This window comes from Harmonia axyridis, chromosome 3, assembly GCF_914767665.1.
Source record: "Harmonia axyridis chromosome 3, icHarAxyr1.1, whole genome shotgun sequence".
NCBI classification, from domain to species: domain Eukaryota; kingdom Metazoa; phylum Arthropoda; class Insecta; order Coleoptera; family Coccinellidae; genus Harmonia; species Harmonia axyridis.
Window position 1 is genome coordinate 59,406,350 of NC_059503.1, and position 25,654 is coordinate 59,432,003.

Genomic DNA, 25,654 nt, shown 5'->3' on the forward strand with positions numbered 1-25,654 from the left:
GCTACAATTTTGAAGCGAACAAGACACAAAACAGCCGTATTCATAGAGCCCCAATTGAACAAAAATTATCAAATTTTCCTTTTTTGATAACCCCATGACGCACAGAATATCTTTCGGAGAGCAGACTGCTTGTGTTGTGTGAAAAAAATGTAAATTTCAGTAAGAATATCAACATCTCCTGTCAAGTATCAGTTATTATTTTTGTAAGTATGCTTTTTTTTTCCTAAAAAATTGTTGAATTATTATTATATATTATTAATGACATTGTATTGTATTTTGTGTTGTATTTTATGTTTTATTCGCAGTCGCAGTAAGGAAAATTTTTTCATTCATATTTGTGTTCAGAAAACTGACTTGAGTAATATTGACGTAAAACTCATTTAAATTAAATAACATCCATACGAATTGGAAGAAACTCACAAATGCTCCTGACATTGTTCATGAAATATCTTCTTAGACCAAGTTTTATCTTTATCACTAGTATCTATATACCTAAGTGTTTCCGTTTCAATCATCATTATCTAACGAGCCTTGAAATATAGCGTTGTTCCAAATATTACACCTCATTACCATTCTGACAAAACCGGTAATATCTGTTTTTGTAGGAATATGATTTTCCGAATTAAAGTAAACGTTATCGTATTCTGAAGGAAATTGTAAGATGAGATTAGTCAAAATCATTTTGGAATTAAGTACAACAAAATTTCAAAAATTATAAAAAACGATCTTCTTCTTACCGATTTTCATTCGGTACTGGAAAGTTGTGTTTTCCTCCAATCAACAAGGTGTTCCTTAATTGTAGGTACTAATGAAAATGAGTGATTCCTTGATTCATTTTAAGCAAGGAAGTCCTTTAAACATGGACACGAAAACGCTTCGTTTTTTTCAGACTACAATTTTTTTTTCTCTTAACTTCTTACTTAGCACCAAAATTTTCGAATTGAGGAAAAATTCCTATACCACAAATTAGTGCTTAATTAGTGCCTATTAGTGCAGTATAAAGTTTCACAAGCACCATAGTATTTTTTGGAAAATCGGCATTTGAAGTGGTTGGTGCTAACTTCGCACTTATCCCCAAAATTTTCGAATTGAGGAAAAATTCCTATGCCACTAATTAGTGGTTAATTAGTGCCTATTAGTGCAGTGTAAAGTTTGACAAGCACCATTGTATTTTTTGGGAAATCGGCATTTGAAGTGGTTGGTGCTAACTTCGCACTTAGCACCAACATTTTCGAATTGGGAAAAAATTGTAGTCCTACTTTTTGTAATGATTTTATGAGTTTATCGAATTTGTATGAATCATTGCTACAAATTAAGAAAATAAGCACCTAAATTAGTAGTCAATTTATTGTTACCGGCATATTTATGATAATTTGGATTTTCCCGAGGATTTCTTGAGATTTGTTCGAAATTTGTCTAGAAATCGGTAGCAGATAATACAAAAGTACAAGAAAAAGTTCACTTCTAATTCAATGTTCCTTTTTTCATTTTTTTAACTACCGTGGTACATCGAAGAAAAGCGGGCATTATCACCCTGTAGATTCACGGAATTGGCATATCACTTGTTGTGAACTATGATTCGAAATATTTGTGCCAAATTTCATTTGAATATCTTGTGGAGTGCTGATGCTATGAGGAAAAAATCATAATAAAAAATCAAACTTTAACACCATGTATCTCGAAAATTAAGCGTTTGTGTTCCCATGTCTATTGGACTTTTTTTCTTAAAATTATCCGAAGAATCTCTCATTTTCGTTTTACCCTCCAATTAGGAACACCATGTATTTCTTGAAAACTGAACAGAAAAATCATAAATATTCTGATGCAGCTCAAGAAAATGCTCTACTTTTACAGATAATCACTATTCCTATAAAACAAACTATTTTTTTTCGGCATTTGCACTTTTCTTGTTTATCTGATTATGAAATTCTACAAAAATCAAGTCCTCCCGAATAAAAAATTATGCTGCTTAGGGCGTAGGCCACATAAATCAACGATCTGGAAAATATGTTAATACAGAGGCAGAAAAGTAAAAGTCAACAATAGCCGTTCGAAGTAGGTATGACCTAACTTGTGGCCAGTAGAATAGAACGATGATTACAATATTGAAGTATGATTAGGAATCGTGTCAGCTTCCGATGAAAATTGTTTCTATTTTTATGATTATAATGGAGATCGGTGATTGAATAACTTCGGGAATATCGTGGAATGTGAGATATAATGAGTTTGAGGGAATTGAACTCTAGCGTTGATATTTCTGTTACATTATGCTTCGCTTTGTCAGTGTTTCTATCAGAAAATTTTTCCCGAGGGGGCAATTCAAAGTAACGGGGGGGCAAAGTATCAGAACGTTTTGGAAAAATTTTAACTTGAAGAAATTACTTTTTCATTCGGCAATATGAATTTTGAACATACGAATTTTTTGTTCCTAAAGTAGAATGGTGTAACGGATTTTAGGTACCCTCAATTTTCCTGCACAGCTCTGGGGGGCTGAGCTAATTCCAAAAATGTATCACATGTTGATTCCAATTGGTACAGAGTGGACAAAAATACAATAGTTTTGTGTGTGCTTATAAAGTAACGCTTAACATTCTTCATTAGTTAAATTAACAATATTATCAAAAATACTTATTGTCTAGCGGCCATTGGTTTGAATGTGACACCCTATAGTTTTTTACATTTTTAGATTAATAAAAATGTATAAAAATAAGAAATAATTTCTTTTATTCTGTCTGCTAGACCATAAGTACCAAACATGTTTGGAAACAGCTCATTTTTATTAATTTAAAAATGAAACAAACTACAGGGTGTTACATTCAAACCAATTGCCGCTAGACAATAAGTATTTTTGATAATATTGTAAATTTAACTAATGAAGAATGTTACGCGTTACTTTATGAGCACACATAAAACTATTGTATTTTTGTCCACCCTGTACCAATTGGAATCAACATGTGATACATTTTTGGAATCAGCTCAGCTGGAGTAATCGGAAAATTGAGACAAAATGGGGGTGTTCTATTCAAAAAAAATGACGGTGACGTCATTACTCGAAAGTAATTCACCCTGTTTATTAGATTATTATTTTGAAATACGGTAAATTAAAATAAAAAATCGACTTGTTTCAGGATTATTTCTTAAAATGGTCTTTTTAGTTAAAATGAATTTGTTCCATACTTTACGGACACAGTGTATAAGTCGTGCTCCTTTCAGTTAACGTTAATTTGTGACATTGAAGAAAGTACTCGTTCATTCTTCTCGTGAAATTCTAGTTTTTGATTTTGAAAATAGTTGATATTTTTTCGGAAAAAAAGTATACTTCTGTAAATATATAATCCTGGTACAGTGAGAATATTCTTTCTTTTGAAAGTTCCTCTGCAAGATGTTCGAAATTTCATATTGAACATGGTCCTAATTGCTAGCTTCTGTGGGATAAAAACTTGTACGGCTTGTGAACTTGTGAACAAAAAAATTATTCCATATGTTAGTAATGAATGGATGTTGGCGTAATAAATGGTCTTGATAACAATGTATAACTTACAGAGTTCAATCTGGAAATTAGTTGACCACAATGAGATCTCCAGTTGAGATTCCTATCAATTATGATTCCCAAGATTTTTAAATTTGTGCTTATTTCAATTACCGTGTCATTGATGTTGATATTCTTTGGAAAGATTGTGTTTGATCTTGTACTGGAGAAATACATGATGTTGGTCTTTTTTGTAATAAATTTCTAATTGGAAAATCCTATAGTTTCACACTGTATTTAAAGATGTTCCATGAACTCCAATCAAAATATTAAAATAATAATTTGAGAGTAACATTGAAAATATGGTGATCGATAAAATATCAGATAACCTAAGAGTAAATGTTAGTTGGCATAAATATTTCGTAGAAATATAATAACGAAATGTTATTGTATATAATGTAAAAAGGATGGGTAATTCTTCGGGGTGTCGAAGAATGTGTCATGTCGGTTGTAAAACTTAAGAGATTTACGGGGGTTGGGAAAGTTCTAGAACAAGACGGTTCTACCAGATGTGTTACATATGTTTATCAGGTCCTAGTCCTTCTAGAATATTCGATTTCCAGGAATCCGCGAAGATCTTTGGGGGCGGTACGGCAAAAGCTCTTACTGGACTAGGGGATGGTACCTTCCCCTAAGGGTAAGGTCAAACCGAGAGAAGGGAAGTCTATATTCGAGAGAGGGTAGTTCCAATCGACAGAGAGCACAGTTCAAATCAAACCGAAGACGGGTACAGACGGTACAGTTTAACTTAAGTCAAAGACGAGTCAAGTTCGGGCGGTCAACTTAAGACGTAAGACGAAAAGACGTTTCGCGGACTAGATTAAGACGAGTCGCGAACAAGTTAAAGACGAGACGACCGAAAACTTGAAGTACGACGAAGACGTGATAATCCAATACGTTTCGAGTAATCAACAAACGAGTTAAAGACGAAATTCAGTACCGTAGTGAGAAACTTGTAATTGAGACGTAATTAAGATCTTCTCGATACTGAGTTTGTACTGTATAATTGTGGCTTTGTAAATAGATGTAAATAATTCAAAAGAGTTTAATTATTACAAATCCAACAAAGTCACGGAGAAAAAGACGAAAGGCCAGGTAATCGAATCATACCTCTAGACGATCGATTAACCAAGCCTACATAAATTATTAAAATGAGGGTAAAGCACTGACGTGATGTCGAGAACTTTTGAGGGCTCGTACATTCATGAAATAAAACATGTGATCTTCTAAAACATATTCTTATGGATAAAGTGATGACCCTCAATTATGTATGAATGCATACCTCTAATGTGTACGTAAACTTTGAAAGGTCTATTAAAGTCAAAATTGGGCAAACAGAAAACCACAATGTAATAGCTACAACCAAACCTATCCTTGACACTATGACAGCATCATTTCTCGTGAATTGTTACGAGAAATGTCGATATAAACATTGTAAAATAATTGCGGTCTACAGCAAATTACGAACATTGCGAGTGTAATTTATTAAACGTGAATGTTCTCTCAAATGAAGCCTAACCTCGAACATTAGACACCTTGCAGCAGAGCAAACAAAAAATATATTCAACACATAATGAATCAAATGGATTTCCAGCGGTATGTCAACGACAGACATATATATGCTCTTGAATTATCTAAACACTCCTTCAGATTGCCTTTTAAAATTCCCTTCATTTCTTGTCAAGTATATACTTTCAAACGCGATGCATCTCTTGTTTGCAGAATTTTTTACAGTTCTCATAGAACCTCCCAATATCCATAATGGAACTTACAATCGAAGCATCCTTCAAAACAACTTCAATTATTCAAATCATTAAATTTCTGTTATTCTTCGCTGCAATTTAAAATTTCAAATCAATACGATAATAATGCGAGAAGAACTATACAATATTAATACACGACTTGCACTAGTGGGAGGTGATTTCCTAACTCAAACAGAAATCAAAGACCTGAACTGAGGTCAAAATTCGAATGAAGAAAATAATAATTTTCTGTGTACTATGTTTTAAAGTTTGTTTAAGCGCTTAAAAAATCCATCGAACGCATTGCAAAATGATGAAATTGAATTATAAATCATATCCCTTTCATTAAAGTCAACTCTAAGGATTGCCTTAATGAAGATACGCCAATTAATTAGTGGGAAATAAACTTCTGACATTCAGAATTATTGGTGAATGTATTTAGTTTAGCGACGATATCGCGACTGACTGTAATGAAAGGAGGTCTCATGTGAAATCATTTGTTGTTTCTGATGAAGGAAAGTAGACTCGCACTATAAAACATCGATTCATTATTCGACAGGATCAAAGTTCATCTTCAAGAAATTCCTGATGATTTTATGAGTACACAATATACTAACCAACTGGTACTCTCTCTGAAGGTAGATATCATAACAAAATAACTGTCAAACTCAACTCAATCAGAACTTGGTTACAAAAATATTAAGCCTTATAATAGCGCAATAATAGGTTCGTTTCAGCATCAATTTCAAACTGTTTGAATCTTATAACACCTGCTCATTCGAATATTTGTTTCTGGTGAGTATCTCCTGTATTCTATATTGCTTAAAGCATACAGAGTTCACAAAGAACTCAAAATACTTCATAAGCTGTCTTTACATCAGCGAAACTCCTAAGCGAATGTCACTAGGGCGAAACTAACTCAGTTCGAGTGAAATTTCGCACTAACCAAAATAGGGCGCAATATAGCGCGCAAAATTGCACGAGTGGGGCAAGACGCCTTCCCCTTTTTCTATACAGGGTAGGCAAATTTCGATGTTTTAGCGCTACAACTTTTAAACCAGAGGAGAAAGACAAAATCTGATACTCTATTCAAATGGTCAAAATCCTGTTTTTAATTATAAGAGTATCAATATTTCTATGGTTTACGATGTTGATGAGCAAAGAATAAGAGCAATTAAATTTCCAAAAAAAGCATGAATGTAGGATCCATTTATTGTTCCCTGTAAATAATTGAGATGGTCAACCAGATGCTTGGAGACCTATTAGTTTCTTCAAGTGTCGAGGGCATGACAGTTTCAATGAATTTACAGGGAACGAATTGTTATTGTACATATAATGTAAAAAGGATGTGTTATTCTTCGAGGAGTCGAAGATATGTCATGGAGTTGTAAATCTTGAAGAGATTTACTGGGGGGTTAGGAAAGTTCGAAGACAACACGGTCGTACTAGATGTGTCACATCTGTGTATCAGGTTCTAGTCCTTCGAGAATATTCGATTTCCAGGAATCCGCGAAGGTCTTTGTGGGCGGTACGGCAAAATTCTTATTGGACTAGGGGATGGTACTTTCCCTAAGGCTGTGGTCAAGCCGGAAGGAGGGAAGGATATTCAGAGTAGACGGGGTAAGTTGCGGTCAGGGGACGAAGTAAGTTCGAGTCGAGAGTCAGTTCAAGGCAAGTCTAAGACGAGTCAAGTTCGGTCGGTCAACTTAAGACGAAAAGACGGTTCAAGGACTAGATTAAGACGAGTCGCGAACGAGTTAGAGACGAGACAACCGAAAACTTGAAGTACGACGAAGACGTGATAAACGAAGACGTTTCGAGTAATCAACAAACGAGTTAAAGACGAAATTCAGTACCGTAGTGAGAAACTTGTATTTAAGACGTAATTAAGATCCTCTCAAAACTGTGTTTGTACTGTAATTGTGGCTTTGTAAATATATGTAAATAATTAAATAGAGTTTAATTATTACAAACCCAAACAAAGTCACGGAGAAGAAGACGAAAGGCCAGGTAATCGAATCATACCTCTAGACGATCGATTAACCAAGCCTACATAAATTTAGCTTCAATACAGTATTACTGAATGTTGTCACATCCAACATTAATTTTTTATGAATTTTTGAAATTGGTCAAAGAGTTATCTCGCGAAAAGTCATAAATGAATATAAAGAATGAGAATCTTCTTGAAAACACAGTGAACGTCTAGTAGATGATAAGAAATTGCCAATATATGATATAATTCATTAATGAAACAACAATAAACATGTGCCCTAAGGACAAAATATGTAAGTATTTCAAGCTAATTAGACCTTCAGAACCGATGAAAAATCAAGTGCAATACTGAAAAGAAATTCAAGAAGGTTACACATGATGAATGAATTTAAGTCAGGTGCTTCTGAGCGCTCGTTATGTGTTGTTCACGAGCGCAATTGATTAATGAATGAACAAGCCCTTAAAAGCTTCTGGCTTTCCTCATTTCTTATTTGTGTGTACCCATCAAGAAACATCAATTTATTCGATAAACGATCACGTTATAAACATTCTAGAGGTTCTTAAACCAATCATCTATTTTTATAAGACAGGAAGCTGGCTTGCTAACTCGCACAAATTCACTAGGTATAATATTGTGACAATGGAACTTTTTTACCTCTTCTCTCGTGTTCCTAATCACAAATAATGTGGCAAGTGTATCTAAAATGAACATCACGCTAGGTTCTGATTGAAGTTTCACAACTTCTCTAGCCTATTCACCACGCATATCAATTTCTATCTGTAATTAACAATTGGAAGTAAGAATCTATGCGGATTGGGAACAGCCGTTTGAATCATTCAATTTGTACACAGCTGATCAACAATATAAAAGAAATCCGCGGAGATTCCTAGGATTGTTACAGCTTTCAACCTATAACCTACAATCCTACTTATCGACATATTCGTGTAAGAGAATTGTTATATCTCCTATTTTACATAAATTAACTGTTAATCAATTCAAACAACTCATTTTCTAAATATTGTATTTAAAAGTGAGAATTGTATGTCAGCTGAGGAATGTTCGATGTTACACTAAATTATGCATGTATTTCTGCATATGAATTGTATTTTTATGTATTTATTTCAGGTTAATCACTAGAATTTCGATGCAGTTAAGTAAAGTACAAATTTCTTCAGAGAGAAGAAAGTGAAATAACATGATAAAATAGAAGAAATGAAAAGGTATATTTCGAACACCGAACGATTTGATCCAAAAATAATCATTATAGTCCACACACACACAGTTGATCAAATTGGAATGAATTTGTATGAATTTTTGGTGTATTTGTAAAGGGTGTTTTTTTTAGAGCTATACAACTTTAAATTACAATAAAACAACGATGGATTTTCGATTGACATGAAATTTATTTATCCGCAAGATAATCTTATGGCATTACATTTTAAATATGATTTCTGACATATGACCGCCACGGGTGGCTCGGATGTAGTCCAATCTGGACGTCAATTTTCGATGACTTTTTCCAACATTTGTTGCCGTATATCGGCAATAACACGGCGAATGTTGTCTTCCAAATGGTCAAGGGTTTGTGGCTTATCCGCATAGACCAATGACTTTACATAGCCCCACAGAAAGTAGTCTAGCGGTGTTAAATCACAAGATCTTGGAGGCCAATTCACAGGTCCAAAACGTGAAATTAGGCGGTCACCAAACGTGTCTTTCAATAAATCGATTGTGGCACGAGCTGTGTGACATGTTGCGCCGTCTTGTTGGAACCACAGCTCCTGGACATCATGGTTGTTCAATTCAGGAATGAAAAATTTAGTAATCATGGCTATATACCCATCACCATTGACTGTAACGTTCTGGTCATCATCGTTTTTGAAGAAGTACGGACCAATGATTCCACCAGCCCATAAAGCGCACCAAACAGTCAGTTTTTCTGGATGTAACGGTGTTTCGACATACACTTGAGGATTATCTTCACTCCAAATGCCGCAGTTTTGTTTGTTGACGTAGCCATTCAACCAGAAGTGCGCTTCATCGCTAATGGACGTAGTGCGCGATAAGTATTCCGCTCAGAACCATTATTTTCGAAATAAAATTGCACTATTTGCAAGCGTTGTTAAGGCGTGAGTCTTTTCATGATGAATTGCCAAACCAAACTGAGAATAAATCACTCGACAGCTGTCAAATCGGTTGCCATATTGAACAGTAATGTGAACTCAAAATTATATACCTCGAAAAAAAACACCCTATATATTTTTTATTAGCATTTCACGTGATATACACGAGAATAATATAGATAAACAACCAATTAAGAGGGACCAAGGAGGATTCATCTCAACAACTCTATCAATTATGGCTACAAGCTTTTGGACTTAACACATTTTTTGCGATCCACGAAGAAATGAAATTCTTTTTAGTTATAAAAATTTCACTCATAGAATGTTATTCTAATTCCCGCTAATATAATGAATTTCAAAAATTGCCAGCAGTGTCATAGGTCATAGTGTCATGACTGTGGGTTACGAGGTAATCTTCTCATTTTAAACATTTTTTTTTAATGGTGCCTTCATAATGAAGCATTGACTCTTCCAGTGTCCTAACTTCCTTTGATAATGAACTCACCTTCTTTTGTCAGAAATATGAACACCTGAAACAAAATAACCAATTAATTCAGGTTTACAAAAAGCATTGAAAATTAATACAGCTGAATGAAAAGTCTATCAAGTATTGGAGAGGATTAGAAAATTTTCAAATATTTATCAAGTAGGTATTATGATTAAACATATCAAGGAATATAAATCAATGCTCTTTTAACGCCCGAGTTTAAAAAATGAAGGGATTTTGAGCGTAAATGAAGTTTTCATCGCTTCTGAAAATCATGTAATGATTCGTTCAATATTTAAATTGATACCTACACATAACTCACTTCCTTCAATAAAGTGATCGAATAAAGTCTATAAAGAAATTCACAATCCAAAACAACCTGTCGAAATGATATTCCTAAAAAATTGCATTAGTTAAAGAGGAAAAATTCCAAACAAAAAACTCAGTAGCTATAAGATGAATCAGTTTCTTGCATACAACATTCAACCGAAAACTCAATCTAACTGTTCAACCTGCGGTGATCTGACATGAAAGTATTCTAGCAAAAAGCCTCTAGCAAATCAAACCCGGAGATTCCTAAAGATTGCCACACACTCCACGATTACTGAGGATTTTCTGCTGTCGTCTTTTCACTGCCCAGAAAATAATATGGAATTAAAGGGAAAAATGTATTTCATTCGATTTCTTGAAAGATATAATGCCTAATCGTGATATGATCTATGATCTTTTTCTATGATTATGTAGTTCCCATTTTATAATTTGATAGTGAATTATGAAAATATAATAGTGAGTGTCATAATTTTTACGATGATGGAATAATTGAAATCATGTTATTATCGAAAGGATTGTAATAATTTGAGATTAAATATACTATAAAGGTTAGATATGTGAGAAACATTCTCTGTTGAAATACTGCAAGTTACTAGATGTTCCATAACTGGAACTTCTAAGAGTTCAAAATTCTAACACTGTTTAACGAACGAGTATATGAGCCTTCTGTATACGAGTATTATTTATTATTCTATCCAATTCACTGAATTTCAATGAAATATTTCCATAAATATCGTTTAGTTATTTTTACATTGAAAAACTTGCCTCTTCGTGACTTGTTTCTGAATTTTGTACTCGTGAAAGAATATCAATGCCTTCTGCACTGTATTATAAATAACTATTCTCACGTTAACTAATTTAGTTTTGGCGTTTGACGATCAATTACTAGAGACTTCAATTATAAAGACATATCATAACTGATATGAAATGAATCATGTAAATCGTTAATGATACCAGTTATCATCCAAACTAAAAAAAATCGCAATTGGAATAATAGATACCTAATTGATAGGAGTCAAATATTCAATTCAATAGGTTCAATAAGTTCAGCTACCTTTAATTTAATTATTTTCAAACACCTTCTAAGAAAAAAATTAATTGTGGAAGAAATACTTATGGTTATGGTTGATATTCAAGTTCTTATGATTATTTTCTCATGGACCATTTGCATGGAGGCTTTTATGATAAATATAATCCGTAGTTCCTCATGGAGCTATTATCAAACTTCCAAAAATTAGCCTTTTAGCCTTAATTCATAATGTGGGAGTTATTCAAAATATTATAAATAAATGAATATAAATATATTATATTATAGAGCAATACCAAAAATTAATGACTTCAAACAATAAAGCATATGCAGCTAATATGTATTAGCAGAGGAAATGTAAACAGGACATCATACATTTCAACGTATGATACAAGAGTACAGATAAAAACCTCAGCAAAAGCTCTATCTCCCCTTATATGTGTAGTGATGTATCAGTTTACAAAATAAGCTGACAAATTTATATTGAAAGGCTTCCTCTTCATCCAAACAAAATCCCCCATTTTAATCAAATCTGAAATCGAAAAAGAAATAAATGTAATAGTTTTTATTATATCGATTTGAAATAAGCGACCCATTCTAAAAAAGAATTTGAAACTGGATGAATAGCTCGAAAACCGCCATGAAATTTATAAATTGAACAAGTATTCACCAAGTGGTCAATCGTTTATTTTACACCACACTCACAGAGTGGATTTTCCATAAAATGCCATTTGAAGAGCAGACTATTGCAACGACCATGATCAGTCCTAAGTCGATTCAAAATACACCAAATTTTCCTAGAGAAATTGAAACCTGGAATGTTCTCTGAAGGATCAACGATTAGACTTTTGCTGAAAACATTACAAGAACTCCATTCCGAACGCCAAAATTTGTTTGTCACTTTCATTGGATTGAAGGAAGCTATTAATCCATGAAGGTTTTCGTAACTTCAATCTGGCATTTCTCTGGGAGATAAGATACGATTGGAAATGAGTTCGGGTAAAAATGAAATTTATCCCATGATTTCTTGACTGCAACCTGACTACGAATATGAGGCAGAACTTATATATGTGATAGTTGTAGATCTTATAGTTCCACTGATAATTCTCATAGAAACGTTAAGCTGCGCATCAATTTTATAAGCATGAGCACTATTGAACCAAACAGAACAGTATTCCGCAGCAGAAAAAACCAAGACCAAAGCTGCTGTACAAAGGGTGCTAGCATCAGCTCTCCATGAAGAATCAGATAATTTTTGAAGAATATTATTCCTCGACTTCAATTTTATACTCAAATTTTCCAAGTGAACCTTGAAATTCAAAGAAGAATCGAGTTTAACTCCAAGATATTTGGGAGTATAATTATGATCCAAGACGAAATTATTGGAAGTTGCTTTTAATTTTCTATATTTTTGTTGGTTATTCAAATGAAAAAGTAAACTTCTGCTTTATTTGGATTAGGGCATAAACGCCACATAATAATTTTTAGATCTTCATTCAAAGTATTTTCAATAATTCCGAAATCAGACTGACGAAACACAAGAGTAAAAACATCGGCATAGATGAATTTCTCAGATAAGATGACAGGGATATCACACAAGTATAAATTGAAAAGTATGGGAGACAAAACCGATCCTTGTGGGAGTCCATTATTCAACTTTTTGATACTACTACTTTTGTCATCAACAAAAACACGAAGCCTCTTGTCAGGTAACGTATTTTCGATAAAACGAATCATTTTTCCACAAGTTATTTTTTCTTTTGATCCAAACTTCATTCAATTTATTGACAATGATCAGTTTTCATGGTGAAAACTCGTAGTGTGTAGACTGCCTAAAAAGATATAACTAGTTTCGTTCATATCCACATGTTCGAAGGAACAACTTTCAAGTACATGTTTCAGAACACCGTATGCAGATATTTCTAAGGTCACTACACTCGCATTGATCCATAAATCTATAGTAACTCGTTGAAATTTCAACGAGTGAAGACGTGGGAGTGTAAACTCTACCTGTAGAACTAGATTGTGAATGGTTTTTCAAGCTTATGTGGTTTCGTTTTCGGTTGATTATTTGTTCATTGAAAAAAATTGCCCGCAAAATCACTGTCTTCAGTCTTACTGAAATTCAATTCGAATTCAGTGGCTCGAACACGAGTCCCAACAGTAGATATATTTTCATCAAAAATGTTGTTCGGATAGTAAGAACTTTTTTCTTGTTAATTTGAAACAATATCCTCAAACAAAGAAACACTAGGGAATTGTGTTGAGCTGATTCTAAAGGGTGTTTTCTTAGAGCTATAGAACTTTAAATTGCAATAAAACAACGATGGATTATTCGATTGAGATGAATTTTATTTATCCGCAAGATAATCTTGTGGCATTACATTTTAAATATGATTTCTGGCATATAACCGCCACGGCTGGCTCGGATGTAGTCCTATCTGGACGTCCTTTTTCGATGACTTTTTCCAACATTTATGGCCGTATATCGGCAATAACACGGCGAATGTTGTCTTCCAATTGGTCAAGGGTTTGTGGCTTATCGGCATAGACCAATGACTTTACATAGCCCCACAGAAAGTAGTCTAGCGGTGTTAAATCACAAGATCTTGGAGGCCAATTCACAGATCCAAAACGTGAAATTAGGCAGTCACCAAACGTGTCTTTCAATAAACCGATTGTTGCACGAGCTGTGTGACATGTTGCGCCGTCTTGTTGGAACCACAGCTCCCGGACATCATGGTTGTTCAATTCAGGAATGAAATCATGGCTCTATACCGATCACCATTGACTGTAACGTTCTGGCCATCATCGTTTCTGAAGAAGTACGGACCAATGATTCCACCAGCACATAAAGCGCACCAAACAGTCAGTTTTTCTGGATGTAACGGTGTTTCGACATACACTTGGGAATTAGCTTCACTCCAAATGCGGCAGTTTTGTTTGTTGACGTAGCCATTCAACCAGAAGTGCGCTTCATCGCTAAACAAAATAAAATGGACGTAGTGCGCGATACGTATTCCGCACAGAACCATTTGCAAGCGTTGTTCAGGCGTGAATCTATTCATGATGAATTGCCAAACCAAACTGAGAATAAATCACTTGACAGCCATCTTGAACAGTAATGCCAACTTAAAGTTATATACCTCGAAAAAAAACACCCGTTATTAAGAAAGTCGAAAAGCACTGATTTGGCGTTAGGAGTTTTTGAGCGCTAGTTGATTCATGCTCTTATGGCGTTTTAGTAAACAACCCAACTGTATAATATGAGTAAAGTAATATGATTTATTGTAAGTTGTCGCCAGAGAATCTGATGATAGGATCCTTCTCAGTCAGTATTTTCAATAAATCTATATCTTCTCCACAAATGGCAGTTATATTGGTGCTACTGTATTGTTCCATTGCGGTTTCAATAATGAGAACATCAGCGTCATTATTAGCTTCTTTTACAAGGACATTGACACAATAATCACACCATCGCGCAAGATTTATTGGATTGACTCGATCCTCACTTGATAGAAATTCAATTTAATCGAAATAAAATGACAGTTATTCTATTACCACTTCTTAAATGTTCAAATAACAATTGTTTCACCACACAGTACCTTCATCAGATTTTATTATATTATATTTCCAATTTTTATTTCTCAAAAAACAATTGTTTCGCTATACGGTAGCTTTTCAGATTTCGAAATGTAAATTCTGTAGAAGCTACTGTGTAGCGAAGCAATCGTTATTGAAATGTTAACACAGTGGAAATAGAATAAGTGTTATTTAATTTTAGGCAAGATTTATTGCGATAATCAGAGAGAAAACCCAATATAATTCCTAAAATAGACCACTCGATGGTGAATAATGGGCACATATGAGTGCATATTTGTATTTTCCAGGTTTTAAATCGCTGTAAATCATAGGAAAAAATTTTCTGTGGAGAATTTTACGATTTACAAATTTCTGTTGATCTATTTTTTTGGTAGCTCTCTCCATTTCGGAGATATATGTGCAAAAAAATCAGCAGTAGATCAAATGACCAATTCCAAAAGTTCATTATTAGAAATAATGAAGCAAAACTACATGATTTCCTTCTTCAAACGCACCAATCAGGCCTCTTTAGGTAGGTCCCCATCTTTGTGCTGTGACTTTTCGAAATGTGGGAGAATACCACACATTCTAATACCAAATTATAACGAAACTCTACAAAAAGCATCACTTGAAAATTTTGAAAAGTAACGGGTGTTTTTTTCGAGGTATATAACTTTAAGTTGGCATTACTGTTCAATATGGCGACCAATTTAACAGCTGTTAAGTGGTTTATTCTGAGTTCAGTTTGGCAATTCATCATGAATAGACTTACACCTGAACAATGCTTGCAAATAGTGCTATTTTATTTCTAAAATAATGGTAATGTGCGGAATATATATCGCGCACTACGTATTATTTATTATTTATTTTGTTTAGCGATGAAGTGCACTTCTGGTTGAATGGCTACGTCAACAAACAAAACTGCCGCATTTGGAGTGAAGCTTATCCTCAAGTGTATGTCGAAACACCGTTACATCCAGAAAAACTGACTGTTTGGTGCGCTTTATAGGCTGGTAGAATCATTGGTCCGTACTTCTTCAAAAACGATGATGGCCAGAACGTTACAGTCAATGGTGATCGGTATAGAGCCATGATTACTAACTTTTTCATTCCTGAATTGAACAACCATGATGTCCAGGAGCTGTGGTTCCAACAAGACGGCGCAACATGTCACATAGCTCGTGCCACAATCGATTTATTGAAAGACACGTTTGGTGACCGCCTTATTTCACGTTTTGGACCTATGAATTGGCCTCCAAGATCTTGTGGTTTAACACCGCTAGACTACGTTCTGTGGGCTATGTAAAGTCATTGGTCTATGTGGATAAGCCAGGAACCCTTGACCATTTGGAAGACAACATTCGCCGTGTAATTTCCGATATACGGCCACAAATGTTGGAAAAAGTAATCGAAAATTGGACGTCCAGATTGGACTACATCCGAACCAGCCGTGGCGGTCATATGCCAGAAATCATATTCAAAATGTGATGCCACAAGATTATCTTGCGGATAAATAAAATTCATGTCAATCGAATAATCCATCGTTGTTTTATTGCAATTCAAAGTTCTATAGCTCTAAAAAAAAACACCCTTTATTATGCTTCTTTCAGACCAAATGGGGTTCCAATTATCTGATCTTATGATCGAGATGATGCTAATATTTTACACTACTACTACTTTAATATTTTGTTAGTGTATGAATTAGCTTGTAGTTTTTTCATGAATGAATATTTATTCTATTCTATATTTACTAACTATATTGGATTATATCTGATGGGAAAAATTATTAAACACTTGGGAAATTCACGTTTGAAATTGAAGTCAAGGAATAATATCCTTCAAAAATTAGCTGATTCTTCAAGGGGTGCTGATGCCAGCACACTTTGGGCGACATCTTTGGCTTAATTTTTTGTTGCTGCTGAATACTGTTGTTAGGTTTAATCAAACTCATGTTCATGAAATTGATGCACAGCTTAACGATTTTTATGAGAATTATCAGTGGAACTATTCGATCTACACCTTTTCATTGGTTACCAGTGCTATCACATATACTTCCGCCTCATATTCGTAGTCAAGATATCTTGGGAAAAATTTAATTTCTACCCAAACTTATGTTCAATTGTATGTAACCTCCCAGATACTAAAACTGCCAGATTAAAGTCATGCTAACCTTTATGAATTAATATCTTCCTTCAAACCAATAAAAGTGATAAGGAAATTTGGCATTGGAATGGAGTTCTTGTAATGTCTTCAACAAGTTTAATTGTCGATCCTGCAGAGAAAGTTCTAGGCTTCAATATTCCTAGTAAAACTGGTGTATTGGTGTATTTTGAGTCGACTAAGGACTGGTCATAGTCGTATGCTCTTCAAATGGCATTCTGAAAGCCTACTATGTGGGTATGGTGTAAAAGAAACCATTGACCACTTGGTGAATACTTCTCCAATTTATATATCATATTTGATGGTAGTTTCCAAACCATCCATTCAGTTTCAGATTAATTTTAAAAACGGGAGGCCAAATTCAAATCAGTATAATGAAAACTAACATTTATTACTCCTTTCTGGTTCTTTTTTTTTGTTTTCAGATTTAATCATGAAACCGTCAATAGTTGGTGAAGGAAAGGATGGAGAAGATTTTGTTTGAATGAAGAGAAAGCCCTTCAATATTAATATGTTCGAATACAATGATAATACATAATAAAGTAACTTTACAGCATGACAATGCTCGACCCCGTTTAAATGGGAATTCCTAGCCCACCTGCCGTATTCTCCAGACTTTTCTCCCTCGGAATATCACTTGTTTCGATCAATGACACACGACCTGGCTGACTAGCCCTTTCGGTCTTATGAAAAGTAAAAAATTGGATCGATTCTAAAGATGACCAGTTTTTTCAACGCAGGATTCGTACGCTGCCCGAAAGAAGGGAGAAAGTAGTGGCCAGCGATGGACAATACTTTGAATCATAAATATATAACCAGTTTTTCACAATCTACCTCGAATTTTGAAAAAACGGCGGAAGCGATGTTGTACGCCCATGTAATTTTTATGAAGTTGCTCGAAAAATGAAAAACCAGGATCTAATGGTCTAAAATCGAATGAAAAAGAAGTCTGTTTCTAAAAAATATCTTCATGGAGATTTGCCAGAGTTTTATCATTGGAAATGACGAATCAGAAATCGTTCAATGTAAAATGCAAATCTAACATTCAAATGCTACTGGATCCCCTTAAATAGAATATAATGGAATGTTACAACAGCAACGTACTTCAAAATAGATCATCTGCGATTAATGTGACCTATAGATTTTCCTCTCACCAACTGCAATGCGAAATAATCGTTATTACAAGAACACGACGATTGGTCATGGTCGCTTATCGTTCCCGTTTTGCTTGAGTATTGAGCTTATTGTGCTTCATCTTTTTGTTCTCTTGCATAATAACTGGTTGTTTTCCCGAGAATATAAAAATTCGGCAATATTAACATTTGCCCTTTGTAGATGGTAAAGGTCAAATAATACTCTTCCACAAATTTGCCGTTGAAATTTAAGTCCCGAGCTTGACAACTTCTTGCCAAGGCTATTTTATATAATTTTCACTTAACTCAAGATGGTTGTGTCACTAATTGTATATCATTTTGTATGGTCCGATGTGATGGAAGATGAGTTTGGAATTGACCTCAGAGTAATAATATTAGCTATTTTTGTCCCTAGCATGAACATGCAATACCCGATTTTACATAAAGAGGGAAATGAAAACGCATATCAGTAATAAAGGGTGTTTTTTAGAGCTATAGAACTTTAAATTGCAATAAAACAACGATGAATTATTCGATTGCCATGAATTTTATTTATCCGCAAGATAATCTTTTGGCATTACATTTTAAATATGATTTTTGGCATATGACCGCCACGGCTGGCTCGGATGTAGTCCAATCTGGACGTCTAATTTTCGATGACTTTTTCCAACATTTGTGGCCGTATATCGGCTATAACACGGCGAATGTTGTCTTCCAAATGGTCAAGGGTTTGTGGCTTATCCGTATAGACCAATGACTTTACATATCCCCACAGAAAGTAGTCTAGCGGTGTTAAATCACAAGATCACAAGATCTTGGAGGCCAATTCACAGGTCCAAAACGTGAAATTAGGCGGTCACCAAACGTGTCTTTCAATAAATCGATTGTGACACGAGCTGTGTGACATGTTGCGCCGTCTTGTTGGAACCACAGCTGCTGGACATCATGGTTGTTCAATTCAGGAATGAAAAAGTTAGTAATCATGGCTCTATACCGATCACCATTGACTGTAACTTTCTGGCCATCATCGTTTTTGAAGAAGTACGGACCAATGATTCCACCAGCCCATAAAGCGCACCAAACAGTCAGTTTTTCTGGATGTACCGGTGTTTCGACATACACTTGAGGATTAGCTTCACTCCAAATGCGGCAGTTTTGTTTGTTGACGTAGCCATTCAACCAGAAGTGCACTTCATCGCTAAACAAAATAAAATAGACGTAGTGTGCGATACGTTTTCCGCACAGAACCATTGTTTTCGAAATAAAATTGCACTATTTGCAAGCGTTGTTCAGGCGTGAGTCTATTCATGATGAATTGCCAAACCAAACTGAGAATAAATCACTTGACAGCTGTTAAATCGGTCGCCATCTTGAACAGTAATGTCAACTTAAAGTTAAATACCTCGAAAAAAAACACTCGTTACATTTGAGATTTAAAGTGTTATCCATCGCTGGCCACTACTTCTTCCCATCTTTCGAGCAGCGTACGAATCCCGCGTTGAAAAAACTGGTCTTTTTTTTTCTTCATAAGACCGGAAGTGCTGGTCACCCAGGCCGTATGTCATTGATCGAAACAAGTGATAGTCCGAGGGAGCAACGTCTGGAAAATACGGGGGGTGGAGTAGGACTTCCCATTTCAACTTTCCAACTATGTCTTGACCTCTTTCACAACATGGGGTCGAGCATTGTCGTGCTGTAAAATCACTTTTTCATGTAGTTGTATTGCGGCAGATTATCTGTCAATGTTCGTCTCAAACGCATTAATTGCGTTTGTTAATGATCGCCTGTGATTGTTTCAGTTGGTTTTAACAACTCATAATACCCTGCGCCGAGCTGGTCCTACCAAAAACTGAGCATGACCTTGAAACCGTGAATATTCGGTTTGGTCGTCGACACGAAAGCATCGCCGGGATTTCCCCATGATATTCTGCGCTTGAGATTATCGAAATGAACCCATTTTTTGTCTCCAGTCAAAATGCGATTCAGAAATCTCTTCCGTCTTTGCCTTGCATGCAGCTGTTCACAAGCGAACAAACGCCGTTCAACATCTCTCGGCTTCAACTAGTAAAGCACAATTTCCTTGTTTCTGAAATATATATAAATATATATAAGAAAAGCGTTCAATGTATAGCATCAAGCAGAAATCAACTTATTGTTTGAAGATTCATTCGGTAAGAAAAACTACATGAAAACAAAAGTGAAAAAGTGATCTTAATTTGACGTCATAACTATATTTTTTTTCAAATTTATCATGAATGAAATTACATATTTTTCCAACGTATTTCAAATAAAATATAAAATAGGTCCATCAATACACCCAATACGCGAAAAAATGTATCCATTTCTTGGTCTACAAAATCAATCAATTATTTTCAATAATAAAAAAGGTTTTCCACTTTGTATATCGAATTTCGCAAAAGAAGAAAATTCATAATTAAATCTCTAACATCTAATAACTAATATGCTTATTGTAATAAAGATGGAAAGTTTATAAATAACTCCTAATCATAAATGTTCACTTCGTTGTTATAGATCGGTGCAAGTCAAGGTTGAAGAAAGCGAAATGAATATGATGGACAACTCCATAGGTTATGCTCTGGTGGTCTGTGAAGATTGAAGGTTTTCATTAGAATATAAGATTATAAAGACGCCTTCAGATGACTAGAGAGGATTCTATAAAATTATTATTTCGTGTAAAAATAGAAGTATTTGATTTTCAACGAGATGCTAAGAACACTTGGTTCACCACACAGGAAAATCTTGTGAATGGAAAGATCGATTGTTGCAACTTACAGCTTCAATTCACTTGGTTGACAGAAAATTAAATGAATTATCTGCCAATGGGCGTGACTGTATGCCTCATGTTTGAGCAACGCAAACTCTTAATGCCCCAGCGCGAATACCCCATTGCAAAAGAAAATCATAATTTATTAAGGGTGAATATCGATAGTACCAGGTCAACGATCAGAGAAATAGAAGCAGGTGTTCCCCAAGGATCGGTGATAGGATCGCTGTTGTTCAACTTATACATGGCAGACATACTGAAAATGAATAGATGCAAGATAGCCCAGTTTGCAGATGACACCGCCATATACTAGAGTAGAATGGGGAAAACAATCACTAGGCAGTTACAGATAGACCTAGATAAACTGATGGAATACTTCAAGAAATGGAGATTCAAAGTGAATACATCGAAAACAGTTGCAATCTTATTCGGAGGAACAACAGTAAAGAGAGAGAAAGCAGGAAATTCAAAATAGAAAATAAGACGATAGAATGGAAAAAAAAAAGGAAAATATTTGGAAGTAATACTGGATGAAAGAATGAATTTCAACAAACAGATAGAAGAAAACAGAAAAAATGCAAGGCAATTGCACGGGAGATTGTACCCGCTGCTCAACTCTAGAAGTAAACTGTCTTTAGAAAACAAGCTGAAGATAATAAAAATAGTGCTAATATCAAGCATTACGTATGCAGGAGTTACCTGGTACAATACGAAAGACTATAATAAGGATCAGTTACAAAGTACGCTAAATTCAGTAATCAGAAAAGTGGTTGGTGCCCCAAAGTATATAACCAACCAACAAATAAGAGAAGAACTGAAAATTGAAACTATTGAGGAAAGAGACAACAAACAAAGAAAGAAGACAATAGAGACGCTGAAAGAGCACGAGAATAAGGAATTAAGAAATCATAAATAAGAATGACAGATAAGAGGAAATACCTCTCTCAAAGAACTAAATAGAAGAAAAAAGTTACAAGAAGTAGGAAGGAACGTCTCCCAAACAGACAACAGTAGAAAAAAGGAGAAATACAGCTTCAATTTACTTACTTGACAGAAAATTAAATGAATTATCTGCCAATGGGTATGACACTATGCCTCGTGTTTGAGCAACCCAAACTCTTTATGCCCCAGCGCGAATACCCATACCGTATTTCATCAGAATCACTTTTGAGCATGCTCAACACTTTTATCTGAATATTTTATATGGGTCCATATGGCCCAAACATAAGAAGTGATCGCAATTGGCCACCGAGATCTTGTGATTTCACATCTTTAGACTTTTTTCTTTGGGACCAAATGAAAGAAAAGGCCTATGCCAATGATACACAATGGATTCAAGACCTTAAAGATGTAATTCGTGAAGTTATCGAGGACCTTCAGCCGCAAATTTGCGAAAAATTCCATAAAAAGATATGGTGCTACAACCGTAGCCGTGGCGGCCATTTGACTGCTATCGTTTTCCATCCTTTATGGCATAAGTTCCTCTTTATAATGAAATAAAAATCCATCCATTGATTTCCCTTAAAATGTACTGAAACCTCTTATTGGAAAATCCCTTATACCCCATCCTAGGCCTTCCCTTCAATTCACTTGAATTGAACAATTAAACTAAGCCTTCGACCTATCCACCTTTCAACCAATAAATAAAGACAGAATTCTATTGTTGGATATTTCGTTACGAAATTACATTATAACATTATTAAAAGGTACAATTACCTATGTTGGTTATAATCAGGCATTGTCTCTTCGTTATTATACCTCATTCATGTGTAGCAACACTGCCATTTTTCATAGGAGAATAAGACACATAATACACACAATTAGGAGGAAAGTTTCATCGAAACATGGTCTCGACTAACGGGAGTAATATGAAGGAAGACGATATGAGCTCTCTTAAAAAACTGCACAATAAGTGACCTACTTAAGGCGTCTATTTCAATCTTTCAAAAACAACAATTCAGTTGAACCTAGGTTTTTTTCGATATAACTCAGATAGAAAAAGAGATAATAAATATTCCCAATAGACACGATACTATACTTAAATGCTGAAGTAAATAAGCAATTTTACTCCGTACCATATTGTTATCTACTTGACCAGAGCTATTAATTATACCCCAATGAAATTATAGAAACCTCACTTCAATCTACTGAATCTTTATAAGCGTTTAAAGAATTGTTTCGACAACGTCTTCAGAAACTAAAATCCTAAATTATATTCATTATAAAATTTTTCATATAATTCTATAATATAGGGTGAGTACATATGTTTCAAAAGAAGATTTCTGAGGTAAAATGAAACACTTATTTCCTTCGACTTTTTTGTTTAGAAAAAATTATCTGTGAATTTCAAAAATTGGGTACTTATGTTAAATGCAACTTTTTAAAAAACCCAGAAATGAATATTTGCTATGTTTAACTTCCCAAAATTTTTGACCAAGCAGTAGCCGAATTCGTTTGAAAATGAAGTTATTCGAATAAGCTCACCCCAACCCCTAAAATTTTATCACAAATTGATGAGCTTTGGCAGAGCTATGATAATATGAAGGTAATTCATTTAAATTTACTTTCAATTTCGAAAAATTCAGATCACTCCCGAAACCAATGTTTAAAAAGTTTTCATTAAAAAGTCTCGTATAACATGATACCACCAAGATCTGAAAATCCCAGTGAATACTGTTGCTACCTAACATTACTTTATTCTGGTTCAGGACATTCAAAATTACTTTGAAACATACCACTACATATTGAAACATGTTTTTTATTGAATACTTCTATTGATTTGCTATTCGATCATTTTATCTTAGAGCATATGATTGACAAACTTTCATGAGGGGCATAATTGTTTTAATGTAAAAACAGATGGAAAAAATCAGTGAGTTGAAAGAAGCAGAATATTCAATTGTGGATATTTATATTTAATACTACTAGTACTCCTGACTTTCATTACCAAAATCAAGATAAATCAAGTAGTAGAGTTGACTATAACATAAAGAATGTAATTGAGAAGTACATGTAAAATAAAATATTCAATGCCAGAAGTTCGGGTAGTAAATAATTATTACAGTCTTTGTTGCATAAAAAAATCATAACAACATTACAGAGATTAATTGGATTAATTTTGGATATAACTACAGTTCATGTATACACATTATAGAACGAATTCAGATATATTGAACTGAATGATGCAAATCAATATTTTCATATGGGGATAGTTAATTATAATATAATTATTGAAAAGGTATTTCTTATCGTATTAAATTAATTTCACGGCATTCAGACAATTTTTCAATTCTCGAAAAAGTTCCTCCCCGAGCGGGACTCGAACCTGCAACCTCCGATTTACTTGTCCGATGCTCTCGCCTTTGATCTATCGAGGAAGTTGGACTAGTAAGTCGGAGGTTGCAGGTTCGAGTCCCGCTCGAGGAGGAACTTTTTCGAGAATTGAAAAATGGTCTGAATGCCGTGAAATTAATTTACTATGTTAATTTACACACGTTAAACCATTATTTATGGTATTTATTATGGTTGCAAAAACTTTAGTTAAGTGAGCTGGTTTCCAATTCTGGCAAAGCTCATTATAAAAATGTATAATGGCTATTTCTATTCATCTAGGACGAATCGAAAGGAAGTGTTTACCTCAAGAATCTACTGAAATATCTATAAACAAGTCACAGACTCACTCTGTGTAGAGGGAAATAATAAGCCACTGCGTAAAATTTGAGATGTTTTTCTGTTATAAAATTCGCTTCCAAACGACAAGGTGAACGAATCCTTGAACCGGAGGATCTTACGGAAGGAGTATGAAATATCATATATATTTACCGTTTTGTACTTAATAGTCGAGATGCAGAATCATAAAAATGAAAGGTACTACTCGAGAGACATTGCTAGCCGACTGTTAGTATTATTAAGTGAGTTGAGCATTTCAAGGTTATAAAGAGGTGTTCCACGGAGTATTTTAATTGCGTACTAACGGTGTTGGTGTATAAAATTGGTATAATTCTATGCCAGATGACTTCACATGGTTTGAATACCGAAAAGTTTCAATTCGTTCTATTTAAAGTTGAGTTTCATGGAGTAATCTTCACGGACGGATCTCAAAATTGGAACTGAATACACAATTATTATTATTATCGTAAAACCAAAAGGATTAATAATAATAATAATAATAACATATATTCATCATCAAAGTTTACAGATACATGAATTATACATTATTATCTGAGAAAATTAAAAGTATTTCACAATCTGTCCAATAAAAAGGATGAGATAAAGACTTAACAAAAGTGAACCAAAAAGCATTGCAAAGAAAGTGAATATTTGAATTCACTGAAAATAGTGAACAATTATGATATCGCAATTATTGTAATTCAAGATACTAAAGAGGACTGCTCACTGCTGATAATATAACTGGTGCTTTTTCTAGCTGCACAAATTCAAGGATTCCGTAGATATTGTTAACGAAGCCAAAGACATCCTTTGGAGCCGTGCCTGTTACTTCGTGAGTATCCAGGATTAACTTTTCCATATGGGTGGTTCTTAGGCCAGTCAACCCTGAACATAAGGACACTTTGTGTTCGGCTGTTTCTACCTCCATTCCACCGAGCCTGCAGAACTCATCTGCTGCTATCCCATAAGGTACAAAAGGCATTTGCGTCATCAGTATCCTGTCAGCAGTCCCACCATAACCCAAAACTCAGCTCGTGGTGGCTTCAAGAGCTTGGTATGGGTCGGTGGAAGCACCACAAATTTCGTTGCCTTAG

At 34.6% G+C, this 25,654-nt stretch overlaps 1 protein-coding gene across 3 annotated transcripts in view; it reads right to left on the reverse strand.

Moving 5' to 3' along the window:
* LOC123675560 overlaps positions 1-25,654 on the reverse strand; it is a 115,171-nt gene that overhangs the window by 80,426 nt on the left and 9,091 nt on the right. For 2 of the 3 annotated variants that reach the window (XM_045610931.1, XM_045610930.1), the window contains one exon: positions 9,893-9,917. The exons of the other annotated variant lie outside the window; for it this stretch is intronic. The gene's annotated coding sequence lies outside the window, so the exon portion shown is untranslated. The remainder of the gene's footprint in view (positions 1-9,892; positions 9,918-25,654) is intronic. 3 annotated transcript variants of the gene reach the window in all.